The sequence below is a fragment of the Thermobia domestica genome, chromosome 6 (genome assembly GCF_964235325.1).
Source record: "Thermobia domestica chromosome 6, izTheDome1.hap1.1, whole genome shotgun sequence".
NCBI lineage: Eukaryota > Metazoa > Arthropoda > Insecta > Zygentoma > Lepismatidae > Thermobia > Thermobia domestica.
In genome coordinates, this window is record NC_137459.1 from 240,993,569 (window position 1) to 241,013,412 (window position 19,844).

The window sequence follows — 19,844 nt, forward strand, 5'->3', positions numbered from 1 at the left end:
CGTCTGGTGACTCTCAAGAAAATTTATCGAGATTTCTAGTAATGAAATAACGTTGAGTTCTTCATTTCCTTTAAGTGGCCCATAATTTCTGCATTTTGGAATTCATGCGCTGCGAAGATAGAAGTGAGTCATGTCTCATTAAAAAGCGTTTGTGATGGTCTTCGCGTGTGGTGACTCTCAACAAAATTTATCGAGATTTCTATTAATGAAATAACGTTGAGTTCTTCATTTCCCTTAAGTGTTCCATAATTTCTTCATTTTGGAATCGATGCGCTTCGAAGATAGCAGTGAGTCATGTCTCATTAAAAAGCGTTTCTGATGGTCTTCGCGTGTGGTGACTTTCAAAAAAATTATCGAGATTTCTAGTAATGAAATAACGTTGAGTTCTTCATTTCCTTTAAGTGACCCATAATTTTTTCATTTTGGAATCGATGCGCTTCGAAGATAGAAGTGAGTCATGTCCAGTGAAAAGCGTTTGTGATGGTCTTCCTGTGTGGTGACTCTCAACAAAATTTATCGAGATTTCTAGTAATGAAATAACGTTGAGTTCTTCATTTCCTTTAAGTGGCGCATAATTTCTTCATTTTGGAATCGATGCGCAGCGAACATAGCGGTGAGTCATGTCTCATTTAAAAGCATTTGTGATGGTCTTCGCGTGTGGTGACTCTCAACAAAATTTATCGAGATTTCTAGTAATGAAATAACGTTGAGTTCTTCATTTCCTTTAAGTGGCCCATAATTTCTTCATTTTGGAATCGATGCGCTTCGAAGATAGAAGTGAGTCATGTCTCATTAAAAAGCGTTTGTGATGGTCTTCACGTGTGGTGACTCTCAACAAAATTTATCGAGATTTCTAGTAATGAAATAACGTTGAGTTCATCATTTCCTTTAAGTGTCCCATAATTTCTTCATTTTGGAATCGATGCGCTTTGAAGATAGAAGTGAATCATGTCTCATTAAAAAGCGTTTGTGATGGTCTTCGCGTGTGGTGACCTTCAAAAAAATTTATCGAGATTTCTAGTAATGAAATAACGTTGAGTTCTTCATTTCCCTTAAGTGGCCCATAATTTCTTCATTTTGGAATCGATGCGCTGCGAAGATAGAAGTGAGTCATGTCTCATTGAAAAGCGTTTGTGATGGTCTTCCCGTGTGGTGACTCTCAACAAAATTTATCGAGATTTCTAGTAATGAAATAACGTTGAGTTCTTCATTTCCTTTAAGTGGCCCATAATTTCTTCATTTTGGAATCGATCCGCTGCGAAGATGGAAGTGAGTCATGTCTCATTAAAATGCTCTTATGATGGTCTTCGCGTGTGGTGACTCTCAAGAAAATTTATCGAGATTTCTAGTAATGAAATAACGTTGAGTTCTTCATTTCCTTTAAGTGGCCCATAATTTCTTCATTTTGGAATTCATGCGCTGCGAAGTTAGAACTGAGTCATGTCTCATTAAAAAGCGTTTCTGATGGTCTTCGCGTGTGGTGACTCTCAACAAAATTTATCGAGATTTCTTGTAATGAAATAACGTTGAGTTCTTCATTTCCCTTAAGTGTTCCATAATTTCTTCATTTTGGAATCGATGGGCTTCGAAGATAGCAGTGAGTCATGTCTCATTAAAAAGCGTTTGTGATGGTCTTCGCGTGTGGTGACTCTCAACAAAATTTATCGAGATTTCTAGTAATGAAATAACGTTGAGTTCTTCATTTCCTTTAAGTGACCCATAATTTCTTCATTTTGGAATCGATGCGCTTCGAAGATAGAAGTGAGTCATGTCTCATTTAAAAGCGTTTGTGATGGTCTTCCCGTGTGGTGACTCTCAACAAAATTTATCGAGATTTCTAGTAATGAAATAACGTTGAGTTCTTCATTTCCTTTAAGTGGCCCATAATTTCTTCATTTTGGAATCGATGCGCTTCGAAGATAGAAGTGAGTCATGTCTCATTGAAAAGCGTTTGTGATGGTCTTCCTGTGTGGTGACTCTCAACAAAATTTATCGAGATTTCTAGTAATGAAATAACGTTGAGTTCTTCATTTCCTTTAAGTGGCCCATAATTTCTTCATTTTGAAATCAATGCGCTTCGAAGATAGAAGTGAGTCATGTCTCATTAAAAAGCGTTTGTGATGGTCTTCGCGTGTGGTGACTCTCAAGAAAATTTATCGAGATTTCTAGTAATGAAATAACGTTGAGGTCTTCATTTCCTTTAAGTGTTCCATAATTTCTTCATTTTGGAATCGATGCGCTGCGAAGATAGCAGTGAGTCATGTCTCATTAAAAATCGTTTGTGATGGTCTTCCCGTGTGGTGACTCTCAACAAAATTTATCGAGATTTCTAGTAATGAAATAAGGTTGAGTTCTTCATTTCCTTTAAGTGGCCCATAATTTCTTCATTTTGGAATCGATGCGCTGCGAAGATAGAAGTGAGTCATGTCTCAGTGAAAAGCGTTTTTGATGGTCTTCCAATGTGGTGACTCTCAACAAAATTTATCGAGATTTGTAGTAATGAAATAACGTTGAGTTCTTCATTTCCCTTAAGTGGCCCATAATTTCTTCATTTTGGAATCGATGCGCTGCGAAGATAGCAGTGAGTCATGTCTCATTAAAAAGCGTTTGTGATGGTCTTCGCGTGTGGTGACTCTCAACAAAATTTATCGAGATTTCTAGTAATGAAATAACGTTGAGTTCTTCATTTCCCTTAAGTGGCCCATAATTTCTTCATTTTGGAATCGTTGCGCTGCGAAGATAGAAGTGAGTCATGTCTCATTGAAAAGCGTTTGTGATGGTCTTCCCGTGTGGTGACTCTCAACAAAATTTGTCGAGATTATTAGTAATTAAATAACGTTGAGTTCTTCATTTCCTTTAAGTGGCCCATAATTTCTTCATTTTGGAATCGATGCGCTTCGAAGATAGAAGTGAGTCATGTCTCATTAAAAATCGTTTGTGATGGTCTTCGCGTGTGGTGACTCTCAACAAAATTTATCGAGATTTCTAGTAATGAAATAACGTTGAGTTCTTCATTTCCTTTAAGTGGCCCATAATTTCTTCATTTTGGAATTGATGCGCTTTTAAGATAGAAGTGAGTCATGTCTCATTAAAAAGCGTTTGTGATGGTCTTCGCGTGTGGTGACTCAACAAAATTTATCGAGATTTCTAGTAATGAAATAACGTTGAGTTCTTCATTTCCTTTAAGTGGCCCATAATTTCTTCACTTTGGAATCGATGCGCTGCGAAGATAGAAGTGAGTCATGTCTCATTGAAAAGCGTTTGTGATGGTCTTCCCGTGTGGTGACTCTCAACAAAATTTATCGAGATTTCTAGTAATGAAATAACGTTGAGTTCTTCATTTCCTTTAAGTGGCCCATAATTTCTTCATTTTGGAATCGATGCGCTTCGATGATGGAAGTGAGTCATGTCTCATTAAAAAGCGTTTCTGATGTTCTTCGCGTGTGGTGACTCTCAACAAAATTTATCGAGATTTCTAGTAATGAAATAACGTTGAGTTCTTCATTTCCTTTAAGTGGACCATAAATTCTTTACTTTGGAATCGATGCGCTTCGAAGATAGAAGTGAGTCATGTCTCATTTAAAAGCGTTTGTGATGGTCTTCCCCTGTGGTGACTCTCAACAAAATTTATCGAGATTTCTAGTAATGAAATAACGTTGAGTTCTTAATTTCCTTTAAGAGGCCCATAATTTCTTCATTTTGGAATCGATGCGCTTCGAAGATAGAAATGAGTCATGTCTCATTGAAAAGCGTTTGTGATGGTCTTGCTGTGTGGTGACTCTCAACAAAATTTATCGAGATTTCTAGTAATGAAACAACGTTGAGTTCTTCATTTCCTTTAAAGGGTCCATAATTTCTTCATTTTGGAATCGATGCGCTTCGAAGATAGAAGTGAGTCATGTCTCATTAAAAAGCGTTTGTGATAGTCTTCGCGTGTGGTGACTCTCAAGAAAATTTATTGAGATTTCTAGTAATGAAATAACGTTGAGTTCTTCATTTCCTTTAAGTGGCCCATAATTTCTTCATTTTGGAATTCATGCGCTGCGAAGTTAGAACTGAGTCATGTCTCATTAAAAATCGTTTCTGATGGTCTTCGCGTGTGGTGACTCTCAACAAAATTTATCGAGATTTCTTGTAATGAAATAACGTTGAGTTCTTCATTTCCCTTAAGTGTTCCATAATTTCTTCATTTTGGAATCGATTCGCTTCGAAGGTAGCAGTGAGTTATGTCTCATTAAAAAGCGTTTGTGATGGTCTTCGCGTGTGGTGACTCTCAACAAAATTTATCGAGATTTCTAGTAATGAAATAACGTTGAGTTCTTCATTTCCTTTAAGTGACCCATAATTTCTTCATTTTGGAATCGATGCGCTTCGAAGATAGAAGTGAGTCATGTCTCATTTAAAAGCGTTTGTGATGGTCTTCCCGTGTGGTGACTCTCAACAAAATTTATCGAGATTTCTAGTAATGAAATAACGTTGAGTTCTTCATTCCTTTAAGTGGCCCATAATTTCTTCATTTTGGAATCGATGCGCTTCGAAGATAGAAGTGAGTCATGTCTCATTGAAAAGCGTTTGTGATGGTCTTCCTGTGTGGTGACTCTCAACAAAATTTATCGAGATTTCTAGTAATGAAATAACGTTGAGTTCTTCATTTCCTTTAAGTGGCCCATAATTTCTTCATTTTGAAATCAATGCGCTTCGAAGATAGAAGTGAGTCATGTCTCATTAAAAAGCGTTTGTGATGGTCTTCGCGTGTGGTGACTCTCAACAAAATTTATCGAGATTTCTAGTAATGAAATAACGTTGAGGTCTTCATTTCCTTTAAGTGTTCCATAATTTCTTCATTTTGGAATCGATGCGCTGCGAAGATAGCAGTGAGTCATGTCTCATTAAAAAGCGTTTGTGATGGTCTTCCCGTGTGGTGACTCTCAACAAAATTTATCGAGATTTCTACTAATGAAATAACGTTGAGTTCTTCATTTCCTTTAAGTGCCCCATAATTTCATCATTTTGGAATCGATGCGCTGCGAAGATAGAAGTGAGTCATGTCTCAGTGAAAAGCGTTTTTGATGGTCTTCCAATGTGGTGACTCTCAACAAAATTTATCGAGATTTGTAGTAATGAAATAACGTTGAGTTCTTCATTTCCCTTAAGTGGCCCATAATTTCTTCATTTTGGAATCGATGCGCTGCGAAGATAGCAGTGAGTCATGTCTCATTAAAAAGCGTTTGTGATGGCCTTCGCGTGTGGTGACTCTCAACAAAATTTATCGAGATTTCTAGTAATGAAATAACGTTGAGTTCTTCATTTCCCTTAAGTGGCCCATAATTTCTTCATTTTGGAATCGTTGCGCTGCGAAGATAGAAGTGAGTCATGTCTCATTGAAAAGCGTTTGTGATGGTCTTCCCGTGTGGTGACTCTCAACAAAATTTGTCGAGATTATTAGTAATGAAATAACGTTGAGTTCTTCATTTCCTTTAAGTGGCCCATAATTTCTTCATTTTGGAATCCATGCGCTTCGAAGATAGAAGTGAGTCATGTCTCATTAAAAATCGTTTGTGATGGTCTTCGCGTGTGGTGACTCTCAACAAAATTTATCGAGATTTCTAGTAATGAAATAACGTTGAGTTCTTCATTTCCTTTAAGTGGCCCATAATTTCTTCATTTTGGAATTGATGCGCTTTTAAGATAGAAGTGAGTGTTGTCTCATTAAAAAGCGTTTGTGATGGTCTTCGCGTGTGGTGACTCAACAAAATTTATCGAGATTTCTAGTAATGAAATAACGTTGAGTTCTTCATTTCCTTTAAGTGGCCAATAATTTCTTCACTTTGGAATCGATGCGCTGCGAAGATAGAAGTGAGTCATGTCTCATTGAAAAGCGTTTGTGATGGTCTTCCCGTGTGGTGACTCTCAACAAAATTTATCGAGATTTCTAGTAATGAAATAACGTTGAGTTCTTCATTTCCTTTAAGTGGCCCATAATTTCTTCATTTTGGAATCGATGCGCTTCGATGATAGAAGTGAGTCATGTCTCATTAAAAAGCGTTTCTGATGTTCTTCGCGTGTGGTGACTCTCAACAAAATTTATCGAGATTTCTAGTAATGAAATAACGTTGAGTTCTTCATTTCCTTTAAGTGGACCATAAATTCTTTATTTTGGAATCGATGCGCTTCGAAGATAGAAGTGAGTCATGTCTCATTTAAAAGCGTTTGTGATGGTCTTCCCCTGTGGTGACTCTCAACAAAATTTATCGAGATTTCTAGTAATGAAATAACGTTGAGTTCTTAATTTCCTTTAAGAGGCCCATAATTTCTTCATTTTGGAATCGATGCGCTTCGAAGATAGAAATGAGTCATGTCTCATTGAAAAGCGTTTGTGATGGTCTTCCTGTGTGGTGACTCTCAACAAAATTTATCGAGATTTCTAGTAATGAAACAACGTTGAGTTCTTCATTTCCTTTAAAGGGTCCATAATTTCTTCATTTTGGAATCGATGCGCTTCGAAGATAGAAGTGAGTCATGTCTCATTAAAAAGCGTTTGTGATGGTCTTCGCGTGTGGTGACTCTCAAGAAAATTTATCGAGATTTCTAGTAATGAAATAACGTTGAGTTCTTCATTTCCTTTAAGTGGCCCATAATTTCTTCATTTTGGAATTCATGCGCTGCGAAGTTAGAACTGAGTCATGTCTCATTAAAAAGCGTTTCTGATGGTCTTCGCGTGTGGTGACTCTCAACAAAATTTATCGAGATTTCTTGTAATGAAATAACGTTGAGTTCTTCATTTCCCTTAAGTGTTCCATAATTTCTTCATTTTGGAATCGATGCGCTTCGAAGATAGCAGTGAGTAATGTCTCATTAAAAAGCGTTTGTGATGGTCTTCGCGTGTGGTGACTCTCAACAAAATTTATCGAGATTTCTAGTAATGAAATAACGTTGAGTTCTTCATTTCCTTTAAGTGACCCATAATTTCTTCATTTTGGAATCGATGCGCTTCGAAGATAGAAGTGAGTCATGTCTCATTGAAAAGCGTTTGTGATGGTCTTCCTGTGTGGTGACTCTCAACAAAATTTATCGAGATTTCTAGTAATGAAATAACGTTGAGTTCTTCATTTCCTTTAAGTGGCCCATAATTTCTTCATTTTGAAATCAATGCGCTTCGAAGATAGAAGTGAGTCATGTCTCATTAAAAAGCGTTTGTGATGGTCTTCGCGTGTGGTGACTCTCAACAAAATTTATCGAGATTTCTAGTAATGAAATAACGTTGAGGTCTTCATTTCCTTTAAGTGTTCCATAATTTCTTCATTTTGGAATCGATGCGCTGCGAAGATAGCAGTGAGTCATGTCTCATTAAAAAGCGTTTGTGATGGTCTTCCCGTGTGGTGACTCTCAACAAAATTTATCGAGATTTCTAGTAATGAAATAAGGTTGAGTTCTTCATTTCCTTTAAGTGGCCCATAATTTCATCATTTTGGAATCGATGCGCTGCGAAGATAGAAGTGAGTCATGTCTCAGTGAAAAGCGTTTTTGATGGTCTTCCAATGTGGTGACTCTCAACAAAATTTATCGAGATTTGTAGTAATGAAATAACGTTGAGTTCTTCATTTCCCTTAAGTGGCCCATAATTTCTTCATTTTGGAATCGATGCGCTGCGAAGATAGCAGTGAGTCATGTCTCATTAAAAAGCGTTTGTGATGGTCTTCGAGTGTGGTGACTCTCAACAAAATTTATCGAGATTTCTAGTAATGAAATAACGTTGAGTTCTTCATTTCCCTTAAGTGGCCCATAATTTCTTCATTTTGGAATCGTTGCGCTGCGAAGATAGAACTGAGTCATGTCTCATTGAAAAGAGTTTGTGATGGTCTTCCCGTGTGGTGATTCTCAACAAAATTTGTCGAGATTATTAGTAATGAAATAACGTTGAGTTCTTCATTTCCTTTAAGTGGCCCATAATTTCTTCATTTTGGAATCGATGCGCTTCGAAGATAGAAGTGAGTCGTGTCTCATTAAAAAGCATTTGTGATGGTCTTCGCGTATGGTGACTCTCAACAAAATTTATCGAGATTTCTAGTAATGAAATAACGTTGAGTTCTTCATTTCCTTTAAGTGCCCCATAATTTCTTCATTTTGGAATTGATGCGCTTTTAAGATAGAAGTGAATCATGTCTCATTAAAAAGCGTTTGTGATGGTCTTTGCGTGTGGTGACTCAACAAAATTTATCGAGATTTCTAGTAATGAAATAACGTTGAGTTCTTCATTTCCTTTAAGTGGCCCATAATTTCTTCACTTTGGAATCGATGCGCTGCGAAGATAGAAGTGAGTCATGTCTCATTGAAAAGCGTTTGTGATGGTCTTCCCGTGTGGTGACTCTCAACAAAATTTATCGAGATTTCTAGTAATGAAATAACGTTGAGTTCTTCATTTCCTTTAAGTGGCCCATAATTTCTTCATTTTGGAATCGATGCGCTTCGATGATAGAAGTGAGTCATGTCTCATTAAAAAGCGTTTCTGATGTTCTTCGCGTGTGGTGACTCTCAACAAAATTTATCGAGATTTCTAGTAATGAAATAACGTTGAGTTCTTCATTTCCTTTAAGTGGACCATAAATTCTTTATTTTGGAATCGATGCGCTTCGAAGATAGAAGTGAGTCATGTCTCATTTAAAATCGTTTGTGATGGTCTTCCCCTGTGCTGACTCTCAACAAAATTTATCGAGATTTCTAGTAATGAAATAACGTTGAGTTCTTCATTTCCTTTAAGAGGCCCATAATTTCTTCATTTTGGAATCGATGCGCTTCGAAGATAGAAATGAGTCATGTCTCAGTGAAAAGCGTTTTTGATGGTCTTCCAATGTGGTGACTCTCAACAAAATTTATCGAGATTTGTAGTAATGAAATAACGTTGAGTTCTTCATTTCCCTTAAGTGGCCCATAATTTCTTCATTTTGGAATCGATGCGCTGCGAAGATAGCAGTGAGTCATGTCTCATTAAAAAGCGTTTGTGATGGTCTTCGCGTGTGGTGACTCTCAACAAAATTTATCGAGATTTCTAGTAATGAAATAACGTTGAGTTCTTCATTTCCCTTAAGTGGCCCATAATTTCTTCATTTTGGAATCGTTGCGCTGCGAAGATAGAAGTGAGTCATGTCTCATTGAAAAGAGTTTGTGATGGTCTTCCCGTGTGGTGATTCTCAACAAAATTTGTCGAGATTATTAGTAATGAAATAACGTTGAGTTCTTCATTTCCTTTAAGTGGCCCATAATTTCTTCATTTTGGAATCGATGCGCTTCGAAGATAGAAGTGAGTCGTGTCTCATTAAAAAGCGTTTGTGATGGTCTTCGCGTGTGGTGACTCTCAACAAAATTTATCGAGATTTCTAGTAATGAAATAACGTTGAGTTCTTCATTTCCTTTAAGTGCCCCATAATTTCTTCATTTTGGAATTGATGCGCTTTTAAGATAGAAGTGAGTCATGTCTCATTAAAAAGCGTTTGTGATGGTCTTCGCGTGTGGTGACTCAACAAAATTTATCGAGATTTCTAGTAATGAAATAACGTTGAGTTCTTCATTTCCTTTAAGTGGTCCATAATTTCTTCACTTTGGAATCGATGCGCTGCGAAGATAGAAGTGAGTCATGTCTCATTGAAAAGCGTTTGTGATGGTCTTCCCGTGTGGTGACTCTCAACAAAATTTATCGAGATTTCTAGTAATGAAATAACGTTGAGTTCTTCATTTCCTTTAAGTGGCCCATAATTTCTTCATTTTGGAATCGATGCGCTTCGAAGATAGAAGTGAGTCATGTCTCATTAAAAAGCGTTTCTGATGTTCTTCGCGTGTGGTGACTCTCAACAAAATTTATCGAGATTTCTAGTAATGAAATAACGTTGAGTTCTTCATTTCCTTTAAGTGGACCATAATTTCTTTATTTTGGAATCGATGCGCTTCGAAGATAGAAGTGAGTCATGTCTCATTTAAAAGCGATTGTGATGGTCTTCCCCTGTGGTGACTCTCAACAAAATTTATCGAGATTTCTAGTAATGAAATAACGTTGAGTTCTTCATTTCCTTTAAGAGGCCCATAATTTCTTCATTTTGGAATCGATGCGCTTCGAAGTTAGAACTGAGTCATGTCTCATTAAAAAGCGTTTCTGATGGTCTTCGCGTGTGGTGACTCTCAACAAAATTTATCGAGATTTCTTGTAATGAAATAACGTTGAGTTCTTCATTTCCCTTAAGTGTTCCATAATTTCTTCATTTTGGAATCGATGCGCTTCGAAGATAGAAGTGAGTCATGTCTCATTAAAAAGCGTTTGTGATGGTCTTCGCGTGTGGTGACTCTCAACAAAATTTATCGAGATTTCTAGTAATGAAATAACGTTGAGTTCTTCATTTCCTTTAAGTGACCCATAATTTCTTCATTTTGGAATCGATGCGCTTCGAAGATAGAAGTGAGTCATGTCTCATTGAAAAGCGTTTGTGATGGTCTTCCCGTTTGGTGACTCTCAACAAAATTTATCGAGATTTCTAGTAATGAAATAACGTTGAGTTCTTCATTTCCTTTAAGAGGCCCATAATTTCCTCATTTTGGAATCGATGCGCTTCGAAGATAGAAATGAGTCATGTCTCATTGAAAAGCGTTTGTGATGGTCTTCCTGTGTGGTGACTCTCAACAAAATTTATCGAGATTTCTAGTAATGAAACAACGTTGAGTTCTTCATTTCCTTTAAGTGGTCCATAATTTCTTCATTTTGGAATCGATGCGCTTCGAAGATAGAAGTGAGTCATGTCTCATTAAAAAGCGTTTGTGATGGTCTTCGCGTGTGGTGACTCTCAAGAAAATTTATCGAGATTTCTAGTAATGAAATAACGTTGAGTTCTTCATTTCCTTTAAGTGGCCCATAATTTCTTCATTTTGGAATTCATGCGCTGCGAAGATAGAAGTGAGTCATGTCTCATTAAAAAGCGTTTATGATGGTCTTCCCGTGTGGAGACTCTCAATAAAATTTATCGAGATTTCTAGTAATGAAATAACGTTGAGTTCTTCATTTCCTTTAAGTGGCCCAAAATTTCTTCATTTTGTAATTGATGCGCTTCGAAGATAGAAGTGAGTCATGTCTCAGTGAAAAGCGTTTTTGATGGTCTTCGCGTGTGGTGACCTTCAAAAAAATTTATCGAGATTTGTAGTAATGAAATAACGTTGAGTTCTTCATTTCCCTTAAGTGGCCCATAATTTCTTCATTTTGGAATCGATGCGCTGCGAAGATAGCAGTGAGTCATGTCTCATTAAAAAGCGTTTGTGATGGTCTTCGCGTGTGGTGACTCTCAACAAAATTTATCGACATTTCTAGTAATGAAATAACGTTGAGTTCTTCATTTCCCTTAAGTGGCCCATAATTTCTTCATTTTGGAATCGTTGCGCTGCGAAGATAGAAGTGAGTCATGTCTCCTTGAAAAGAGTTTGTGATGGTCTTCCCGTGTAGTGATTCTCAACAAAATTTGTCGAGATTATTAGTAATGAAATAACGTTGAGTTCTTCATTTCCTTTAAGTGGCCCATAATTTCTTCATTTTGGAATCGATGCGCTTCGAAGATAGAAGTGAGTCGTGTCTCATTAAAAAGCGTTTGTGATGGTCTTCGCGTGTGGTGACTCTCAACAAAATTTATCGAGATTTCTAGTAATGAAATAACGTTGAGTTCTTCATTTCCTTTAAGTGCCCCATAATTTCTTCATTTTGGAATTGATGCGCTTTTAAGATAGAAGTGAGTCATGTCTCATTAAAAAGCGTTTGTGATGGTCTTCGCGTGTGGTGACTCAACAAAATTTATCGAGATTTCTAGTAATGAAATAACGTTGAGTTCTTCATTTCCTTTAAGTGGCCCATAATTTCTTCACTTTGGAATCGATGCGCTGCGAAGATAGAACTGAGTCATGTCTCATTGAAAAGCGTTTGTGATGGTCTTCCCGTGTGGTGACTCTCAACAAAATTTATCGAGATTTCTAGTAATGAAATAACGTTGAGTTCTTCATTTCCTTTAAGTGGCCCATAATTTCTTCATTTTGGAATCGATGCGCTTCGATGATAGAAGTGAGTCATGTCTCATTAAAAAGCGTTTCTGATGTTCTTCGCGTGTGGTGACTCTCAACAAAATTTATCGAGATTTCTAGTAATGAAATAACGTTGAGTTCTTCATTTCCTTTAAGTGGACCATAAATTCTTTATTTTGGAATCGATGCGCTTCGAAGATAGAAGTGAGTCATGTCTCATTTAAAAGCGTTTGTGATGGTCTTCCCCTGTGGTGACTCTCAACAAAATTTATCGAGATTTCTAGTAATGAAATAACGTTGAGTTCTTCATTTCCTTTAAGAGGCCCATAATTTCTTCATTTTGGAATCGATGCGCTTCGAAGATAGAAATGAGTCATGTCTCATTGAAAAGCGTTTGTGATGGTCTTCCTGTGTGGTGACTCTCAACAAAATTTATCGAGATTTCTAGTAATGAAACAACGTTGAGTTCTTCATTTCCTTTAAGTGGTCCATAATTTCTTCATTTTGGAATCGATGCGCTTCGAAGATAGAAGTGAGTCATGTCTCATTAAAAAGCGTTTGTGATGGTCTTCGCGTGTGGTGACTCTCAAGAAAATTTATCGAGATTTCTAGTAATGAAATAACGTTGAGTTCTTCATTTCCTTTAAGTGGCCCATAATTTCTTCATTTTGGAATCGATGCGCTGCGAAGATAGAAGTGAGTCATGTCTCATTGAAAAGCGTTTGTGATGGTCTTCCCGTGTGGTGACTCTCAACAAAATTTATCGAGATTTCTAGTAATGAAATAACGTTGAGTTCTTCATTTCCTTTAAGTGGCCCATAATTTCTTCATTTTGGAATCGATGCGCTTCGAAGATAGAAGTGAGTCATGTCTCATTAAAAAGCGTTTCTGATGTTCTTCGCGTGTGGTGACTCTCAACAAAATTTATCGAGATTTCTAGTAATGAAATAACGTTGAGTTCTTCATTTCCTTTAAGTGGACCATAATTTCTTTATTTTGGAATCGATGCGCTTCGAAGATAGAAATGAGTCATGTCTCATTTAAAAGCGATTGTGATGGTCTTCCCCTGTGGTGACTCTCAACAAAATTTATCGAGATTTCTAGTAATGAAATAACGTTGAGTTCTTCATTTCCTTTAAGAGGCCCATAATTTCTTCATTTTGGAATCGATGCGCTTCGAAGTTAGAACTGAGTCATGTCTCATTAAAAAGCGTTTCTGATGGTCTTCGCGTGTGGTGACTCTCAACAAAATTTATCGAGATTTCTTGTAATGAAATAACGTTGAGTTCTTCATTTCCCTTAAGTGTTCCATAATTTCTTCATTTTGGAATCGATGCGCTTCGAAGATAGAAGTGAGTCATGTCTCATTAAAAAGCGTTTGTGATGGTCTTCGCGTGTGGTGACTCTCAACAAAATTTATCGAGATTTCTAGTAATGAAATAACGTTGAATTCTTCATTTCCTTTAAGTGACCCATAATTTCTTCATTTTGGAATCGATGCGCTTCGAAGATAGAAGTGAGTCATGTCTCATTTAAAAGCGTTTGTGATGGTCTTCCCGTGTGGTGACTCTCAACAAAATTTATCGAGATTTCTTGTAATGAAATAACGTTGAGTTCTTCATTTCCTTTAAGTGGCCCATAATTTCTTCATTTTGGAATCGATGCGCTTCGAAGATAGAAGTGAGTCATGTCTCATTGAAAAGCGGTTGTGATGGTCTTCCCCTGTGGTGACTCTCAACAAAATTTATCGAGATTTCTAGTAATGAAATAACGTTGAGTTCTTCATTTCCTTTAAGAGGCCCATAATTTCTTCATTTTGGAATCGATGCGCTTCGAAGATAGAAATGAGTCATGTCTCATTGAAAAGCGTTTGTGATGGTCTTCCTGTGTGGTGACTCTCAACAAAATTTATCGAGATTTCTAGTAATGAAACAACGTTGAGTTCTTCATTTCCTTTAAGTGGTCCATAATTTCTTCATTTTGGAATCGATGCGCTTCGAAGATAGAAGTGAGTCATGTCTCATTAAAAAGCGTTTGTGATGGTCTTCGCGTGTGGTGACTCTCAAGAAAATTTATCGAGATTTCTAGTAATGAAATAACGTTGAGTTCTTCATTTCCTTTAAGTGGCCCATAATTTCTTCATTTTGGAATTCATGCGCTGCGAAGATAGAAGTGAGTCATGTCTCATTAAAAAGCGTTTATGATGGTCTTCCCGTGTGGTGACTCTCAATAAAATTTATCGAGATTTCTAGTAATGAAATAACGTTGAGTTCTTCATTTCCTTTAAGTGGCCCATAATTTCTTCATTTTGTAATTGATGCGCTTCGAAGATAGAAGTGAGTCATGTCTCATTAAAAAGCGTTTGTGATGGTCTTCGCGTGTGGTGACTCTCAACAAAATTTATCGAGATTTCTAGTAATGAAATAACGTTGAGTTCTTCATTTCCTTTAAGTGGCCCATAATTTCTTCATTTTGGAATCGATGCGCCTCGAAGATAGAAGTGAGTCATGTCTCATTGAAAAGCGTTTGTGATGGTCTTCACGTGTGGTGACTCTCAACAAAATTTATCGAGATTTCTAGTAATGAAATAACGTTGAGTTCTTCATTTCCTTTAAGTGGCCCATAATTTCTTCATTTTGGAATTGATGCGCTTCGAAGATAGAAGTGAGTCATGTCTCATTGAAAAGCGTTTGTGATGGTCTTCACGTGTGGTGACTCTCAACAAAATTTATCGAAATTTCTAGTAATGAAATAACGTTGAGTTCTTCATTTCCTGTAAGTGGACCATAATTTCTTCATTTTGGAATCGATGCGCTTCGAAGATAGAAGTGAGTCATGTCTCATTTAAAAGCGTTTGTGATGGTCTTCCCGTGTGGTGACTCTCAACAAAATTTATCGAGATTTCTAGTAATGAAATAACGTTGAGTTCTTCATTTCCTTTAAGTGGCCCATAATTTCTTCATTTTGGAATCGATGCGCTTCGAAGATAGAAGTGAGTCATGTCTCATTGAAAAGCGTTTGTGATGGTCTTCCTGTGTGGTGACTCTCAACAAAATTTATCGAGATTTCTAGTAATGAAATAACGTTGAGTTCTTCATTTCCTTTAAGTGGCACATAATTTCTTCATTTTGGAAACGATGCGCTTCGAAGATAGAAGTGAGTCATGTCTCATTAAAAAGCGTTTGTGATGGTCTTCGCGTGTGGGGACTCTCAACAAAATTTATCGAGATTTCTAGTAATGAAATAACGTTGAGTTCTTCATTTCCTTTAAGTGACCCATAATTTCTTCATTTTGGAATGGATGCGCTTCGAAGATAGAAGTGAGTCATGTCTCATTTAAAAGCGTTTCTGATGTTCTTCGTGTGTGATGACTCTCAACAAAATTTATCGAGATTTCTAGTAATGAAATAACGTTGAGTTCTTCATTTCCTTTAAGTGGCCCATAATTTCTTCATTTTGGAATCGGTGCGCTTCGAAGATAGAAGTGAGTCATGTCTCATTGAAAAGCGTTTGTGATGGTCTTCCTGTGTGGTGACTCTCAACAAAATTTATCGAGATTTCTAGTAATGAAATAACGTTGAGTTCTTCATTTCCTTTAAGTGGCCCATAATTTCATCATTTTGGAATCGATGCGCTTCGAAGATAGAAGTGAGTCATGTCTCAGTGAAAAGCGCTTGTGATGGTCTTCCCGTGTGGTGACTCTCAACAAAATTTATCGAGATTTCTAGTAATGAAATAACGTTGAGTTCTTCATTTCCCTTTAGTGGCCCATAATTTCTTCATTTTGGAATCGATGCGCTGCGAAGATAGCAGTGAGTCATGTCTCATTAAAAAGCGTTTGTGATGGTCTTCACGTGTGGTGACTCTCAACAAAATTTATCGAGATTTCTAGTAATGAAATAACGTTGAGTTCTTCATTTCCCTTAAGTGGCCCATTATTTCTTCATTTTGTAATCGATGCGCTGCGAAGATAGCAGTGAGTCATGTCTCATTAAAAATCGTTTGTGATGGTCTTCACGTGTGGTGACTCTCAACAAAATTTATCGAGATTTCTAGTAATGAAATAACGTTGAGTTCTTCATTTACTTTAAGTTGCCCATAATTTCTTCATTTTGGAATCGATGCGCTTCGAACATAGAAGTGAGTCATGTCTCGTTAAAAAGCGTTTGTGATGGTCTTCACGTGTGGTGACTATCAACAAAATTTATCGAGATTTCTAGTAATGAAATAACGTTGAGTTCATCATTTCCCTTTAGTGGCCCATAATTTCTTCATTTTGGAATCGATGCGCTGCGAAGATAGCAGTGAGTCATGTCTCATTAAAAAGCGTTTGTGATGGTCTTCACGTGTGGTGACTCTCAACAAAATTTATCGAGATTTCTAGTAATGAAATAACGTTGAGTTCTTCATTTCCCTTAAGTGGCCCATAATTTCTTCATTTTGGAATCGATGCGCTGCGAAGATAGAAGTGAGTCATGTCTCATTGATAAGCGTTTGTGATGGTCTTCCCGTGTGGTGACTCTCAACAAAATTTATCGAGATTTCTAGTAATGAAATAACGTTGAGTTCTTCATTTCCTTTAAGTGGCCCATAATTTCTTCATTTTGGAATCGATCCGCTGCGAAGATGGAAGTGAGTCATGTCTCATTAAAATGCTCTTATGATGGTCTTCCCGTGTGGTGACTCTCAATAAAATTTATGGAGATTTCTAGTAATGAAATAACGTTGAGTTCTTCATTTCCTTTAAGTGGCCCATAATTTCTTCATTTTGGAATCGATGCGCTGCGAAGATAGAAGTGAGTCATGTCTCATTGAAAAGCGTTTGTGATGGTCTTCCCGTGTGGTGACTCTCAACAAAATTTATCGAGATTTCTAGTAAAGTAATATAACATTGAGTTCTTCATTTCCTTTAAGTGGCCCATAATTTCTTCATTTTGGAGTTGATGCGCTTCGATGATAGAAGTGAGTCATGTCTCATTAAAAAGCGTTTGTGATGGTCTTCGCGTGTGGTGACTCTCAAGAAAATTTATCGAGATTTCTAGTAATGAAATAACGTTGAGTTCTTCATTTCCTTTAAGTGGCCCATAATTTCTTCATTTTGGAATTGATGCGCTGCGAAGATAGAAGTGAGTCATGTCTCATTTAAAAGCGTTTGTGATGGTCTTCCCCTGTGGTGACTCTCAACAAAATTTATCGAGATTTCTAGTAATGAAATAACGTTGAGTTCTTCATTTCCTTTAAGAGGCCCATAATTTCTTCATTTTGGAATCGATGCGCTTCGAAGATAGAAATGAGTCATGTCTCATTGAAAAGCGTTTGTGATGGTCTTCCTGTGTGGTGACTCTCAACAAAATTTATCGAGATTTCTAGTAATGAAACAACGTTGAGTTCTTCATTTCCTTTAAGTGGTCCATAATTTCTTCATTTTGGAATCGATGCGCTTCGAAGATAGAAGTGAGTCATGTCTCATTAAAAAGCGTTTGTGATGGTCTTCCCGTGTGGTGACTCTCAACAAAATTTATCGAGATTTCTAGTAATGAAATAACGTTGAGTTCTTCATTTCCCTTAAGTGGCCCATAATTTCTTCATTTTGGAATCGATGCGCTTCGTAGATAGAAGTGAGTCATGTCTCATTAAAAAGCGTTTGTGATGTTCTTCGCGTGTGGTGACTCTCAACAAAATTTATCGAGATTTCTAGTAATGAAATAACGTTGAGTTCTTCATTTCCTTTAAATGGACCATAATTTCTTTATTTTGGAATCGATGCGCTTCGAAGATAGAAGTGAGTCATGTCTCATTTAAAAGCGTTTGTGATGGTCTTCCCCTGTGGTGACTCTCAACAAAATTTATCGATATTTCTAGTAATGAAATAACGTTGAGTTCTTCATTTCCTTTAAGAGGCCCATAATTTCTTCATTTTGGAATCGATGCGCTTCGAAGATAGAAATGAGTCATGTCTCATTGAAAAGCGTTTGTGATGGTCTTCCTGTGTGGTGACTCTCAACAAAATTTATCGAGATTTCTAGTAATGAAACAACGTTGAGTTCTTCATTTCCTTTAAGTGGTCCATAATTTCTTCATTTTGGAATCGATGCGCTTCGAAGATAGAAGTGAGTCATGTCTCATTAAAAAGCGTTTGTGATGGTCTTCGCGTGTGGTGACTCTCAAGAAAATTTATCGAGATTTCTAGTAATGAAATAACGTTGAGTTCTTCATTTCCTTTAAGTGGCCCATAATTTCTTCATTTTGAAATCAATGCGCTTCGAAGATAGAAGTGAGTCATGTCTCATTAAAAAGCGTTTGTGATGGTCTTCGCGTGTGGTGACTCTCAACAAAATTTATCGAGATTTCTATTAATGAAATAACGTTGAGTTCTACATTTCCTTTAAGTGGCCCATAATTTCTTCATTTTGAAATCAATGCGCTTCGAAGTTAGAACTGAGTCATGTCTCATTAAAAAGCGTTTCTGATGGTCTTCGCGTGTGGTGACTCTCAACAAAATTTATCGAGATTTCTAGTAATGAAATAACGTTGAGTTCTTCATTTCCTTTAAGTGTTCCATAATTTCTTCATTTTGGAATCGATGCGCTGCGAAGATAGCAGTGAGTCATGTCTCATTAAAAAGCGTTTGTGATGGTCTTCCCGTGTGGTGACTCTCAACAAAATTTATCGAGATTTCTAGTAATGAAATAAGGTTGAGTTCTTCATTTCCTTTAAGTTGCCCATAATTTCTTCATTTTGGAATCGATGCGCTTCGAAGATTAAGATGAGTCACGACTCGCCATGAAGATTTTGCTATGCACTTCTTGTAACTTGTGTCACTACGAAATCTATCGAAGTTATTTGTAGTAATAAAAAGCTTGTTTAATATCGATAATTTAGAATTTATAACAGCATATTATTTAATTTTGGAATTTGTTTGTTTCGATATTGATGTGAGTCATGACTTACTAAAAGGTGCTTGGGATGACCTTGCCGTTACCTAAGCTCTTTTGGTCTTTATTTTCTCTTTTGTTGCATTTTACATTTTTGGTTATGGGTTAAATAATTATAACCAAAAAAAAAGGTTTTGGTTCTAACTTTTAAGACGTTTAGAGATAAGATACCAAAGTTTCACCCATTCGATACAATTAATGTTCTCTGTAATATAGCAGATGGTATGTTTGTTAAAGATACAGAATACACACATAGAGAAACAGGAATAGCATCATTTAAAACAGATGCTGAGTTTAAACATAGTATTATTTATGAGCCTACTTATCCATTATTTTTTCCTATATCCAAAGACAAGGTTGATAATTTTGAGATAAGGATAACAGATTAGAATGATTCCTTAATTGATTTTGGTGGAGCAACAACAACGATGCTTTTACAAACTAAGATTTTCTCTTAAATAAATAGGAAGATGTGTTCTATTAAAGGTTGTATGTTTAGTGTTCCTTATAACGAACTAAAGGATTTAAATATTGATCATGTATTAACAAAGAAACAACTTAGTGATAAATCTAAGAAAATTAAAGAAGGTAAAGGAATGGATTTAACTTTAACTACTGCACAAATGAAAAAGATTAAGAAAGAGCATATGGGTGGTTTTATCTTTAAAATTCCAGCCATTTTAGCAGCTTTAGGAGCAGTTGGCTCATTAGCAGGTGGTGCAGCAGCGATTACTAAAACTGTATTGGATGCTAAGAAGAATAAACAAGAACTTGAAGAACAAAAAAGACACAATATGGCTATGGAAGAAAAGCAGGGAGCAGGTAAACCAAAGAAATCAAAAAACTAAAACCATTGACCAACTTCGA